This window comes from Microplitis mediator, chromosome 5 (assembly GCF_029852145.1).
Source record: "Microplitis mediator isolate UGA2020A chromosome 5, iyMicMedi2.1, whole genome shotgun sequence".
Classification (NCBI taxonomy): Eukaryota; Metazoa; Arthropoda; class Insecta; order Hymenoptera; family Braconidae; genus Microplitis; species Microplitis mediator.
The window spans coordinates 26,003,314-26,018,181 of NC_079973.1; positions in this window are offsets into that span (position 1 = coordinate 26,003,314).

The following is a 14,868-nucleotide window of genomic DNA, read 5'->3' on the forward strand; positions in this document are numbered from 1 at the left end:
TGGTAAAGTTGTAGGTCTCCCCCAATTGAAATTGACTAAAAAATACATTTCTGTGAGTCACCCCGTGAAAATCACCTACTTTGTGGCATGAATATTATTCTAAACTCGACATCACATAAAACTCGAATTTCCATTGTGATGACGCGATTTTATTCCAAAGTACTAAGATTTCAAAAATAATGGTAAAGTTGTAGGTCTCCCCCAATTGAAATTAACTAAAAAATACATTTCTGTGAGTCACCCCGTAAGAATCACCTACTTTGTGGCATGAATATTATCTTAAACTCGACAACACATAAAACTCGAATTTCCATAGTGATGACGCGATTTTATTCCAAAGTACTAAGATTTCAAAAATAATGGTAAAGTTGTAGGTCTCCCCCAATTGAAATTAACTAAAAAATACATTTCTGTGAGTCACCCCGTAAGAATCGCCTACTCTATGGCATGAATATTATTCTAAACTCGACAACACATAAAACTCGAATTTTCATAGTGATTTCGCGATTTTATTCCAAAGTACCAAGATTTCAAAAATAATGGTAAAGTTGTAGGTCTCCCCCAATTGAAATTAACTAAAAAATACATTTCTGTGAGTCACCCCGTAAGAATCACCTACTTTGTGGCATGAATATTATCTTAAACTCGACAACACATAAAACTCGAATTTCCATAGTGATGACGCGATTTTATTCCAAAGTACCAAGATTTCAAAAATAATGGTAAAGTTGTAGGTCTCCCCCAATTGAAATTAACTAAAAAATACATTTCTGTGAGTCACCCCGTAAGAATCACCTACTTTGTGGCATGAATATTATCTTAAACTCGACAACACATAAAACTCGAATTTCCATAGTGATTTCGCGATTTTATTCCAAAGTACCAAGATTTCAAAAATAATGGTAAAGTTGTAGGTCTCCCCCAATTGAAATTAACTAAAAAATACATTTCTGTGAGTCACCCCGTAAGAATCACCTACTTTGTGGCATGAATATTATCTTAAACTCGACAACACAGCAAAACTCGAATTTCCATAGTGATGACGCGATTTTATTCCAAAGTACTAAGATTTCAAAAATAATGGTAAAGTTGTAAGTCTACCCCAATTGAAATTAACTAAAAAATACATTTCTGTGAGTCACCCCGTAAGAATCACCTACTTTGTGGCATGAATATTATCTTAAACTCGACATCACATAAAACTCGAATTTCCATAGTGATGACGCGATTTTATTCCAAAGTACTAAGATTTCAAAAATAATGGTAAAGTTGTAGGTCTACCCCAATTGAAATTAACTAAAAAATACATTTCTGTGAGTCACCCCGTAAGAATCACCTACTTTGTGGCATGAATATTATCTTAAACTCGACAACACATAAAACTCGAATTTCCGTAGTGATGACGCGATTTAATTCCAAAGTACCAAGATTTCAAAAATAATGGTAAAGTTGTAGGTCTCCCCCAATTGAAATTAACTAAAAAATACATTTCTGTGAGTCACCCCGTAAGAATCACCTACTTTGTGGCATGAATATTATCTTAAACTCGACAACACATAAAACTCGAATTTCCATAGTGATGACGCGATTTTATTCCAAAGTACCAAGATTTCAAAAATAATGGTAAAGTTGTAGGGCTCCCCCAATTGAAATTAACTAAAAAATACATTTCTGTGAGTCACCCCGTAAGAATCACCTACTTTGTGGCATGAATATTATCTTAAACTCGACAACACATAAAACTCGAATTTCCATAGTGATTTCGCGATTTTATTCCAAAGTACCAAGATTTCAAAAATAATAGTAAAGTTGTAGGGCTCCCCCAATTGAAATTAACTAAAAAATACATTTCTGTGAGTCACCCCGTAAGAATCACCTACTTTGTGGCATGAATATTATCTTAAACTCGACAACACATAAAACTCGAATTTCCATAGTGATGACGCGATTTTATTCCAAAGTACCAAGATTTCAAAAATAATGGTAAAGTTGTAGGTCTCCCCCAATTGAAATTAACTAAAAAATACATTTCTGTGAGTCACCCCGTAAGAATCACCTACTTTGTGGCATGAATATTATCTTAAACTCGACAACACATAAAACTCGAATTTCCATAGTGATGACGCGATTTTATTCCAAAGTACTAAGATTTCAAAAATAATGGTAAAGTTGTAGGTCTCCCTCAATTGAAATTAACTAAAAAATACATTTCTGTGAGTCACCCCGTAAGAATCACCTACTTTGTGGCATGAACATTATCTTAAACTCGACAACACATAAAACTCGAATTCCCATAGCAATTTCGCGATTTTATTCCAAAGTACCAAGATTTCAAAAATAATGGTAAAGTTGTAGGTCTCCCTCAATTGAAATTAACTAAAAAATACATTTCTGTGAGTCACCCCGTAAGAATCACCTACTTTGTGGCATGAACATTATCTTAAACTCGACAACACATAAAACTCGAATTCCCATAGCAATTTCGCGATTTTATTCCAAAGTACCAAGATTTCAAAAATAATGGTAAAGTTGTAGGTCTCCCTCAATTGAAATTAACTAAAAAATACATTTCTGTGAGTCACCCCGTAAGAATCACCTACTTTGTGGCATGAATATTATCTTAAACTCGACATCACATAAAACTCGAATTTCCATAGTGATGACGCGATTTTATTCCAAAGTACTAAGATTTCAAAAATAATGGTAAAGTTGTAGGTCTACCCCATTTGAAATTGACTAAAAAATACATTTCTGTGAGTCACCCCGTGAGAATCGCCTACTTTATGGCATGAACATTATCTTAAACTCGACAACACATAAAACTCGAATTCCCATAGCAATTTCGCGATTTTATTCCAAAGTACCAAGATTTCAAAAATAATGGTAAAGTTGTAGGTCTCCCTCAATTGAAATTAACTAAAAAATACATTTCTGTGAGTCACCCCGTAAGAATCACCTACTTTGTGGCATGAATATTATCTTAAACTCGACATCACATAAAACTCGAATTTCCATAGTGATGACGCGATTTTATTCCAAAGTACCAAGATTCCAAAAATAATGGTAAAGTTGTAGGTCTCCCCCATTTGAAATTGACTAAAAAATACATTTCTGTGAGTCACCCCGTAAGAATCGCCTACTTTATGGCATGAACATTATTTTAAACTCGACAACACATAAAACTAGTATTTATAGTGATTTCGCGATTTTATTCCAAAGTACCAAGATTCCAAAAATAATGGAAAAGTTGTAGGTCTCCCCCAATTGAAATTAACTAAAAAATACATTTCTGTGAGTCACCCCGTAAGAATCGCCTACTCTATGGCATGAATATTATTCTAAACTCGACAACACATAAAACTCGAATTTTCATAGTGATTTCGCGATTTTATTCCAAAGTACCAAGATTTCAAAAATAATGGTAAAGTTGTAGGTCTCCCCCAATTGAAATTAACTAAAAAATACATTTCTGTGAGTCACCCCGTAAGAATCGCCTACTCTATGGCATGAATATTATTCTAAACTCGACAACACATAAAACTCGAATTTCCATAGTGATGACGCGATTTTATTCCAAAGTACTAAGATTTCAAAAATAATGGTAAAGTTGTAGGTCTACCCCATTTGAAATCGACTAAAAAATACATTTCTGTGAGTCACCCCGTGAGTATCACCTACTTTCTGGCATGAATATTATTTCAAACTCGACAACACATAAAACTCGAATTTCCATAGTGATGACGCGATTTTATTCCAAAGTACTAAGATTTCAAAAATAATGGTAAAGTTGTAGGTCTCCCCCAATTGAAATTGACTAAAAAATACATTTCTGTGAGTCACCCCGTGAAAATCACCTACTTTGTGGCATGAATATTATTCTAAACTCGACATCACATAAAACTCGAATTTCCATTGTGATGACGCGATTTTATTCCAAAGTACTAAGATTTCAAAAATAATGGTAAAGTTGTAGGTCTCCCCCAATTGAAATTAACTAAAAAATACATTTCTGTGAGTCACCCCGTAAGAATCACCTACTTTGTGGCATGAATATTATCTTAAACTCGACAACACATAAAACTCGAATTTCCATAGTGATGACGCGATTTTATTCCAAAGTACTAAGATTTCAAAAATAATGGTAAAGTTGTAGGTCTACCCCATTTGAAATCGACTAAAAAATACATTTCTGTGAGTCACCCCGTGAGTATCACCTACTTTCTGGCATGAATATTATTTCAAACTCGACAACACATAAAACTCGAATTTCCATAGTGATGACGCGATTTTATTCCAAAGTACTAAGATTTCAAAAATAATGGTAAAGTTGTAGGTCTCCCCCAATTGAAATTGACTATAAAATACATTTCTGTGAGTCACCCCGTAAGAATCACCTACTTTGTGGCATGAATATTATTCTAAACTCGACAACACATAAAACTCGAATTTTCATAGTGATTTCGCGATTTTATTCCAAAGTACCAAGATTCCAAAAATAATGGTAAAGTTGTAGGTCTCCCCCAATTGAAATTGACTATAAAATACATTTCTGTGAGTCACCCCGTAAGAATCACCTACTTTGTGGCATGAATATTATCTTAAACTCGACATCACATAAAACTCGAATTTCCATAGTGATGACGCGATTTTATTCCAAAGTACTAAGATTTCAAAAATAATGGTAAAGTTGTAGGTCTACCCCATTTGAAATTGACTAAAAAATACATTTCTGTGAGCCACCCCGTAAGAATCGCCTACTTTATGGCATGAATATTATTCTAAACTCGACAACACATAAAACTCGAATTTTCATAGTGATTTCGCGATTTTATTCCAAAGTACCAAGATTTCAAAAATAATGGTAAAGTTGTAGGTCTCCCCCAATTGAAATTGACTATAAAATACATTTCTGTGAGTCACCCCGTAAGAATCACCTACTTTGTGGCATGAATATTATCTTAAACTCGACATCACATAAAACTCGAATTTCCATAGTGATGACGCGATTTTATTCCAAAGTACTAAGATTTCAAAAATAATGGTAAAGTTGTAGGTCTACCCCATTTGAAATTGACTAAAAAATACATTTTTGTGAGTCACCCCGTGAGAATCACCTACTTTATGGCATGAATATTATTTCAAACTCGACAACACAAAAAACTCGAATTTCCATAGTGATTTCGCGATTTTATTCCAAAGTACCAAGATTTCAAAAATAATGGTAAAGTTGTAGGTCTCCCCCATTTGAAATTGACTATAAAATACATTTCTGTGAGTCACCCCGTAAGAATCACCTACTTTGTGGCATGAATATTATCTTAAACTCGACATCACATAAAACTCGAATTTCCATAGTGATGACGCGATTTTATTCCAAAGTACTAAGATTTCAAAAATAATGGTAAAGTTGTAGGTCTCCCCCAATTGAAATTAACTAAAAAATACATTTCTGTGAGTCACCCCGTAAGAATCACCTACTTTGTGGCATGAATATTATCTTAAACTCGACAACACAGCAAAACTCGAATTTCCATAGTGATGACGCGATTTTATTCCAAAGTACCAAGATTTCAAAAATAATGGTAAAGTTGTAGGTCTCCCCCATTTGAAATTGACTATAAAATACATTTCTGTGAGTCACCCCGTAAGAATCACCTACTTTGTGGCATGAATATTATCTTAAACTCGACATCACATAAAACTCGAATTTCCATAGTGATGACGCGATTTTATTCCAAAGTACTAAGATTTCAAAAATAATGGTAAAGTTGTAGGTCTACCCCATTTGAAATTGACTAAAAAATACATTTCTGTGAGTCACCCCGTAAGAATCACCTACTTTGTGGCATGAATATTATCTTAAACTCGACATCACATAAAACTCGAATTTCCATAGTGATGACGCGATTTTATTCCAAAGTACTAAGATTTCAAAAATAATGGTAAAGTTGTAGGTCTCCCCCATTTGAAATTAACTAAAAAATACATTTCTGTGAGTCACCCCGTAAGAATCACCTACTTTGTGGCATGAATATTATCTTAAACTCGACATCACATAAAACTCGAATTTCCATAGTGATGACGCGATTTTATTCCAAAGTACTAAGATTTCAAAAATAATGGTAAAGTTGTAGGTCTACCCCATTTGAAATTGACTAAAAAATACATTTCTGTGAGTCACCCCGTGAAAATCACCTACTTTGTGGCATGAATATTATTCTAAACTCGACAACACATAAAACTCGAATTTTCATAGTGATTTCGCGATTTTATTCCAAAGTACCAAGATTTCAAAAATAATGGTAAAGTTGTAGGTCTCCCCCAATTAAAATTAACTAAAAAATACATTTCTGTGAGTCACCCCGTGAAAATCACCTACTTTGTGGCATGAATATTATTCTAAACTCGACATCACATAAAACTCGAATTTCCATTGTGATGACGCGATTTTATTCCAAAGTACTAAGATTTCAAAAATAATGGTAAAGTTGTAGGTCTCCCCCAATTGAAATTAACTAAAAAATACATTTCTGTGAGTCACCCCGTAAGAATCACCTACTTTGTGGCATGAATATTATCTTAAACTCGACAACACATAAAACTCGAATTTCCATAGTGATGACGCGATTTTATTCCAAAGTACTAAGATTTCAAAAATAATGGTAAAGTTGTAGGTCTACCCCATTTGAAATCGACTAAAAAATACATTTCTGTGAGTCACCCCGTGAGTATCACCTACTTTCTGGCATGAATATTATTTCAAACTCGACAACACATAAAACTCGAATTTCCATAGTGATGACGCGATTTTATTCCAAAGTACTAAGATTTCAAAAATAATGGTAAAGTTGTAGGTCTCCCCCAATTGAAATTGACTATAAAATACATTTCTGTGAGTCACCCCGTAAGAATCACCTACTTTGTGGCATGAATATTATTCTAAACTCGACAACACATAAAACTCGAATTTTCATAGTGATTTCGCGATTTTATTCCAAAGTACCAAGATTCCAAAAATAATGGTAAAGTTGTAGGTCTCCCCCAATTGAAATTGACTATAAAATACATTTCTGTGAGTCACCCCGTAAGAATCACCTACTTTGTGGCATGAATATTATCTTAAACTCGACATCACATAAAACTCGAATTTCCATAGTGATGACGCGATTTTATTCCAAAGTACTAAGATTTCAAAAATAATGGTAAAGTTGTAGGTCTACCCCATTTGAAATTGACTAAAAAATACATTTCTGTGAGCCACCCCGTAAGAATCGCCTACTTTATGGCATGAATATTATTCTAAACTCGACAACACATAAAACTCGAATTTTCATAGTGATTTCGCGATTTTATTCCAAAGTACCAAGATTTCAAAAATAATGGTAAAGTTGTAGGTCTCCCCCAATTGAAATTGACTATAAAATACATTTCTGTGAGTCACCCCGTAAGAATCACCTACTTTGTGGCATGAATATTATCTTAAACTCGACATCACATAAAACTCGAATTTCCATAGTGATGACGCGATTTTATTCCAAAGTACTAAGATTTCAAAAATAATGGTAAAGTTGTAGGTCTACCCCATTTGAAATTGACTAAAAAATACATTTTTGTGAGTCACCCCGTGAGAATCACCTACTTTATGGCATGAATATTATTTCAAACTCGACAACACAAAAAACTCGAATTTCCATAGTGATTTCGCGATTTTATTCCAAAGTACCAAGATTTCAAAAATAATGGTAAAGTTGTAGGTCTCCCCCATTTGAAATTGACTATAAAATACATTTCTGTGAGTCACCCCGTAAGAATCACCTACTTTGTGGCATGAATATTATCTTAAACTCGACATCACATAAAACTCGAATTTCCATAGTGATGACGCGATTTTATTCCAAAGTACTAAGATTTCAAAAATAATGGTAAAGTTGTAGGTCTCCCCCAATTGAAATTAACTAAAAAATACATTTCTGTGAGTCACCCCGTAAGAATCACCTACTTTGTGGCATGAATATTATCTTAAACTCGACAACACAGCAAAACTCGAATTTCCATAGTGATGACGCGATTTTATTCCAAAGTACCAAGATTTCAAAAATAATGGTAAAGTTGTAGGTCTCCCCCAATTGAAATTAACTAAAAAATACATTTCTGTGAGTCACCCCGTAAGAATCACCTACTTTGTGGCATGAATATTATCTTAAACTCGACATCACATAAAACTCGAATTTCCATAGTGATGACGCGATTTTATTCCAAAGTACTAAGATTTCAAAAATAATGGTAAAGTTGTAGGTCTACCCCATTTGAAATTGACTAAAAAATACATTTCTGTGAGTCACCCCGTAAGAATCACCTACTTTGTGGCATGAATATTATCTTAAACTCGACATCACATAAAACTCGAATTTCCATAGTGATGACGCGATTTTATTCCAAAGTACTAAGATTTCAAAAATAATGGTAAAGTTGTAGGTCTCCCCCATTTGAAATTAACTAAAAAATACATTTCTGTGAGTCACCCCGTAAGAATCACCTACTTTGTGGCATGAATATTATCTTAAACTCGACATCACATAAAACTCGAATTTCCATAGTGATGACGCGATTTTATTCCAAAGTACTAAGATTTCAAAAATAATGGTAAAGTTGTAGGTCTACCCCATTTGAAATTGACTAAAAAATACATTTCTGTGAGTCACCCCGTGAAAATCACCTACTTTGTGGCATGAATATTATTCTAAACTCGACAACACATAAAACTCGAATTTTCATAGTGATTTCGCGATTTTATTCCAAAGTACCAAGATTTCAAAAATAATGGTAAAGTTGTAGGTCTCCCCCAATTAAAATTAACTAAAAAATACATTTCTGTGAGTCACCCCGTAAGAATCACCTACTTTGTGGCATGAATATTATCTTAAACTCGACAACACAGCAAAACTCGAATTTCCATAGTGATGACGCGATTTTATTCCAAAGTACCAAGATTTCAAAAATAATGGTAAAGTTGTAGGTCTCCCCCATTTGAAATTGACTATAAAATACATTTCTGTGAGTCACCCCGTAAGAATCACCTACTTTGTGGCATGAATATTATCTTAAACTCGACATCACATAAAACTCGAATTTCCATAGTGATGACGCGATTTTATTCCAAAGTACTAAGATTTCAAAAATAATGGTAAAGTTGTAGGTCTACCCCATTTGAAATTGACTAAAAAATACATTTCTGTGAGTCACCCCGTGAAAATCACCTACTTTGTGGCATGAATATTATTCTAAACTCGACAACACATAAAACTCGAATTTTCATAGTGATTTCGCGATTTTATTCCAAAGTACCAAGATTTCAAAAATAATGGTAAAGTTGTAGGTCTCCCTCAATTGAAATTAACTAAAAAATACATTTCTGTGAGTCACCCCGTAAGAATCGCCTACTTTATGGCATGAATATTATTCTATACTCGACAACACATAAAACTCAAATTTCCATAGTGATGACGCGATTTTATTCCAAAGTACCAAGATTTCAAAAATAATGGTAAAGTTGTAGGTCTCCCTCAATTGAAATTAACTAAAAAATACATTTCTGTGAGTCACCCCGTGAGAATCGCCTACTTTATGGCATGAACATTATCTTAAACTCGACAACACATAAAACTCAAATTTCCATAGTGATGACGCGATTTTATTCCAAAGTACCAAGATTTCAAAAATAATGGTAAAGTTGTAGGTCTCCCTCAATTGAAATTAACTAAAAAATACATTTCTGTGAGTCACCCCGTGAGAATCGCCTACTTTATGGCATGAACATTATCTTAAACTCGACAACACATAAAACTCGAATTCCCATAGCGATTTCGCGATTTTATTCCAAAGTACCAAGATTTCTGAAATAATGGTAAAGTTGTAGGTCTCCCCCATTTGAAATTGACTAAAAAATACATTTCTGTGAGTCACCCCGTAAAAATCACCTACTATGTGGCATGAATATTATCTTAAACTCGACAACACATAAAACTCGAATTTTCATAGTGATTTCGCGATTTTATTCCAAAGTACCAAGATTTCAAAAATAATGGTAAAGTTGTAGGTCTCCCCCAATTGAAATTAACTAAAAAATACATTTCTGTGAGTCACCCCGTAAGAATCGCCGACTTTATGGCATGAATATTATTCTAAACTCGACAACACATAAAACTCAAATTTCCATAGTGATGACGCGATTTTATTCCAAAGTACTAAGATTTCAAAAATAATGGTAAAGTTGTAGGTCTCCCCCAATTGAAATTAACTAAAAAATACATTTCTGTGAGTCACCCCGTGAGAATCGCCTACTTTATGGCATGAACATTATCTTAAACTCGACAACACATAAAACTCGAATTCCCATAGCAATATCGCGATTTTATTCCAAAGTACCAAGATTTCAAAAATAATGGTAAAGTTGTAGGTCTCCCCCAATTGAAATTAACTAAAAAATACATTTCTGTGAGTCACCCCGTAAGAATCACCTACTTTGTGGCATGAATATTATCTTAAACTCGACAACACATAAAACTCGAATTTCCATAGTGATGACGCGATTTTATTCCAAAGTACCAAGATTTCAAAAATAATGGTAAAGTTGTAGGTCTCCCCCAATTGAAATTAACTAAAAAATACATTTCTGTGAGTCACCCCGTAAGAATCACCTACTTTGTGGCACGAATATTATCTTAAACTCGACAACACATAAAACTCGAATTTCCATAGTGATGACGCGATTTTATTCCAAAGTACCAAGATTTCAAAAATAATGGTAAAGTTGTAGGTCTCCCCCATTTGAAATTGACTATAAAATACATTTCTGTGAGTCACCCCGTAAGAATCACCTACTTTGTGGCATGAATATTATCTTAAACTCGACATCACATAAAACTCGAATTTCCATAGTGATGACGCGATTTTATTCCAAAGTACTAAGATTTCAAAAATAATGGTAAAGTTGTAGGTCTACCCCATTTGAAATTGACTAAAAAATACATTTCTGTGAGTCACCCCGTGAGAATCACCTACTTTATGGCATGAATATTATTTCAAACTCGACAACACATAAAACTCGAATTCCCATAGCAATTTCGCGATTTTATTCCAAAGTACCAAGATTTCAAAAATAATGGTAAAGTTGTAGGTCTCCCCCATTTGAAATTGACTATAAAATACATTTCTGTGAGTCACCCCGTAAGAATCACCTACTTTGTGGCATGAATATTATCTTAAACTCGACATCACATAAAACTCGAATTTCCATAGTGATGACGCGATTTTATTCCAAAGTACTAAGATTTCAAAAATAATGGTAAAGTTGTAGGTCTCCCCCATTTGAAATTGACTAAAAAATACATTTCTGTGAGTCACCCCGTGAGAATCGCCTACTTTATGGCATGAACATTATCTTAAACTCGACAACACATAAAACTCGAATTCCCATAGCAATTTCGCGATTTTATTCCAAAGTACTAAGATTTCAAAAATAATGGTAAAGTTGTAGGTCTCCCCCATTTGAAATTGACTAAAAAATACATTTCTGTGAGTCACCCCGTGAGAATCGCCTACTTTATGGCATGAACATTATCTTAAACTCGACAACACATAAAACTCGAATTCCCATAGCAATTTCGCGATTTTATTCCAAAGTACCAAGATTTCAAAAATAATGGTAAAGTTGTAGGTCTCCCCCATTTGAAATTGACTATAAAATACATTTCTGTGAGTCACCCCGTAAGAATCACCTACTTTGTGGCATGAATATTATCTTAAACTCGACATCACATAAAACTCGAATTTTCATAGTGATGACGCGATTTTATTCCAAAGTACTAAGATTTCAAAAATAATGGTAAAGTTGTAGGTCTACCCCATTTGACATTGACTAAAAAATACATTTCTGTGAGTCACCCCGTGAGAATCACCTACTTTGTGGCATGAATATTATCTTAAACTCGACAACACATAAAACTCGAATTTCCAGAGTGATTTCGCGATTTTATTCCAAAGTACCAAGATTTCAAAAATAATGGTAAAGTTGTAGGTCTCCCCCATTTGAAATTGACTAAAAAATACATTTCTGTGAGTCACCCCGTAAAAATCACCTACTCTATGGCATGAATATTATTCTAAACTCGACAACACATAAAACTCGAATTTTCATAGTGATTTCGCGATTTTATTCCAAAGTACCAAGATTTCAAAAATAATGGTAAAGTTGTAGGTCTCCCCCAATTGAAATTAACTAAAAAATACATTTCTGTGAGTCACCCCGTAAGAATCACCTACTTTGTGGCATGAATATTATCTTAAACTCGACAACACATAAAACTCGAATTTCCATAGTGATGACGCGATTTTATTCCAAAGTACCAAGATTTCAAAAATAATGGTAAAGTTGTAGGTCTCCCCCAATTGAAATTAACTAAAAAATACATTTCTGTGAGTCACCCCGTAAGAATCACCTACTTTGTGGCATGAATATTATCTTAAACTCGACAACACATAAAACTCGAATTTCCATAGTGATGACGCGATTTTATTCCAAAGTACTAAGATTTCAAAAATAATGGTAAAGTTGTAGGTCTCCCTCAATTGAAATTAACTAAAAAATACATTTCTGTGAGTCACCCCGTAAGAATCACCTACTTTGTGGCATGAACATTATCTTAAACTCGACAACACATAAAACTCGAATTCCCATAGCAATTTCGCGATTTTATTCCAAAGTACCAAGATTTCAAAAATAATGGTAAAGTTGTAGGTCTCCCTCAATTGAAATTAACTAAAAAATACATTTCTGTGAGTCACCCCGTAAGAATCACCTACTTTGTGGCATGAACATTATCTTAAACTCGACAACACATAAAACTCGAATTCCCATAGCAATTTCGCGATTTTATTCCAAAGTACCAAGATTTCAAAAATAATGGTAAAGTTGTAGGTCTCCCTCAATTGAAATTAACTAAAAAATACATTTCTGTGAGTCACCCCGTAAGAATCGCCTACTCTATGGCATGAATATTATTCTAAACTCGACATCACATAAAACTCGAATTTCCATAGTGATGACGCGATTTTATTCCAAAGTACCAAGATTTCAAAAATAATGGTAAAGTTGTAGGTCTCCCCCAATTGAAATTAACTAAAAAATACATTTCTGTGAGTCACCCCGTAAGAATCGCCTACTTTATGGCATGAATATTATTCTAAACTCGACAACACATAAAACTCGAATTTTCATAGTGATTTCGCGATTTTATTCCAAAGTACCAAGATTTCAAAAATAATGGTAAAGTTGTAGGTCTCCCCCATTTGAAATTGACTATAAAATACATTTCTGCGAGTCACCCCGTAAGAATCACCTACTTTGTGGCATGAATATTATCTTAAACTCGACATCACATAAAACTCGAATTTCCATAGTGATGACGCGATTTTATTCCAAAGTACCAAGATTTCAAAAATAATGGTAAAGTTGTAGGTCTCCCCCAATTGAAATTAACTAAAAAATACATTTCTGTGAGTCACCCCGTAAGAATCGCCTACTTTATGGCATGAATATTATTCTAAACTCGACAACACATAAAACTCGAATTTTCATAGTGATTTCGCGATTTTATTCCAAAGTACCAAGATTTCAAAAATAATGGTAAAGTTGTAGGTCTCCCCCATTTGAAATTGACTATAAAATACATTTCTGCGAGTCACCCCGTAAGAATCACCTACTTTGTGGCATGAATATTATCTTAAACTCGACATCACATAAAACTCGAATTTCCATAGTGATGACGCGATTTTATTCCAAAGTACTAAGATTTCAAAAATAATGGTAAAGTTGTAGGTCTCCCCCAATTGAAATTAACTGAAAAATACATTTCTGTGAGTCACCCCGTAAGAATCGCCTACTCTATGGCATGAATATTATTCTAAACTCGACAACACATAAAACTCGAATTTCCATAGTGATGACGCGATTTTATTCCAAAGTACCAAGATTTCAAAAATAATGGTAAAGTTGTAGGTCTACCCCATTTGGAATTGACTAAAAAATACATTTCTGTGAGTCACCCCGTGAGAATCACCTACTTTATGTTATGAATATTATTTCAAACTCGACAACACAAAAAACTCGAATTTCCATAGTGATTTCGCGATTTTATTCCAAAGTACCAAGATTTCAAAAATAATGGTAAAGTTGTAGGTCTCCCCCAATTGAAATTAACTAAAAAATACATTTCTGTGAGTCACCCCGTAAGAATCGCCTACTTTATGGCATGAATATTATTCTAAACTCGACAACACATAAAACTCGAATTTCCATAGTGATTTCGCGATTTTATTCCAAAGTACCAAGATTTCAAAAATAATGGTAAAGTTGTAGGTCTCCCCCATTTGAAATTGACTTTAAAATACATTTCTGTGAGTCACCCCGTAAGAATCACCTACTTTGTGGCATGAATATTATCTTAAACTCGACATCACATAAAACTCGAATTTCCATAGTGATGACGCGATTTTATTCCAAAGTACTAAGATTTCAAAAATAATGGTAAAGTTGTAGGTCTACCCCATTTGAAATTGACTATAAAATACATTTCTGTGAGTCACCCCGTAAGAATCACCTACTTTGTGGCATGAATATTATCTTAAACTCGACATCACATAAAACTCGAATTTCCATAGTGATGACGCGATTTTATTCCAAAGTACCAAGATTTCAAAAATAATGGTAAAGTTGTAGGTCTCCCTCAATTGAAATTAACTAAAAAATACATTTCTGTGAGTCACCCCGTAAGAATCGCCTACTTTATGGCATGAATATTATTCTAAACT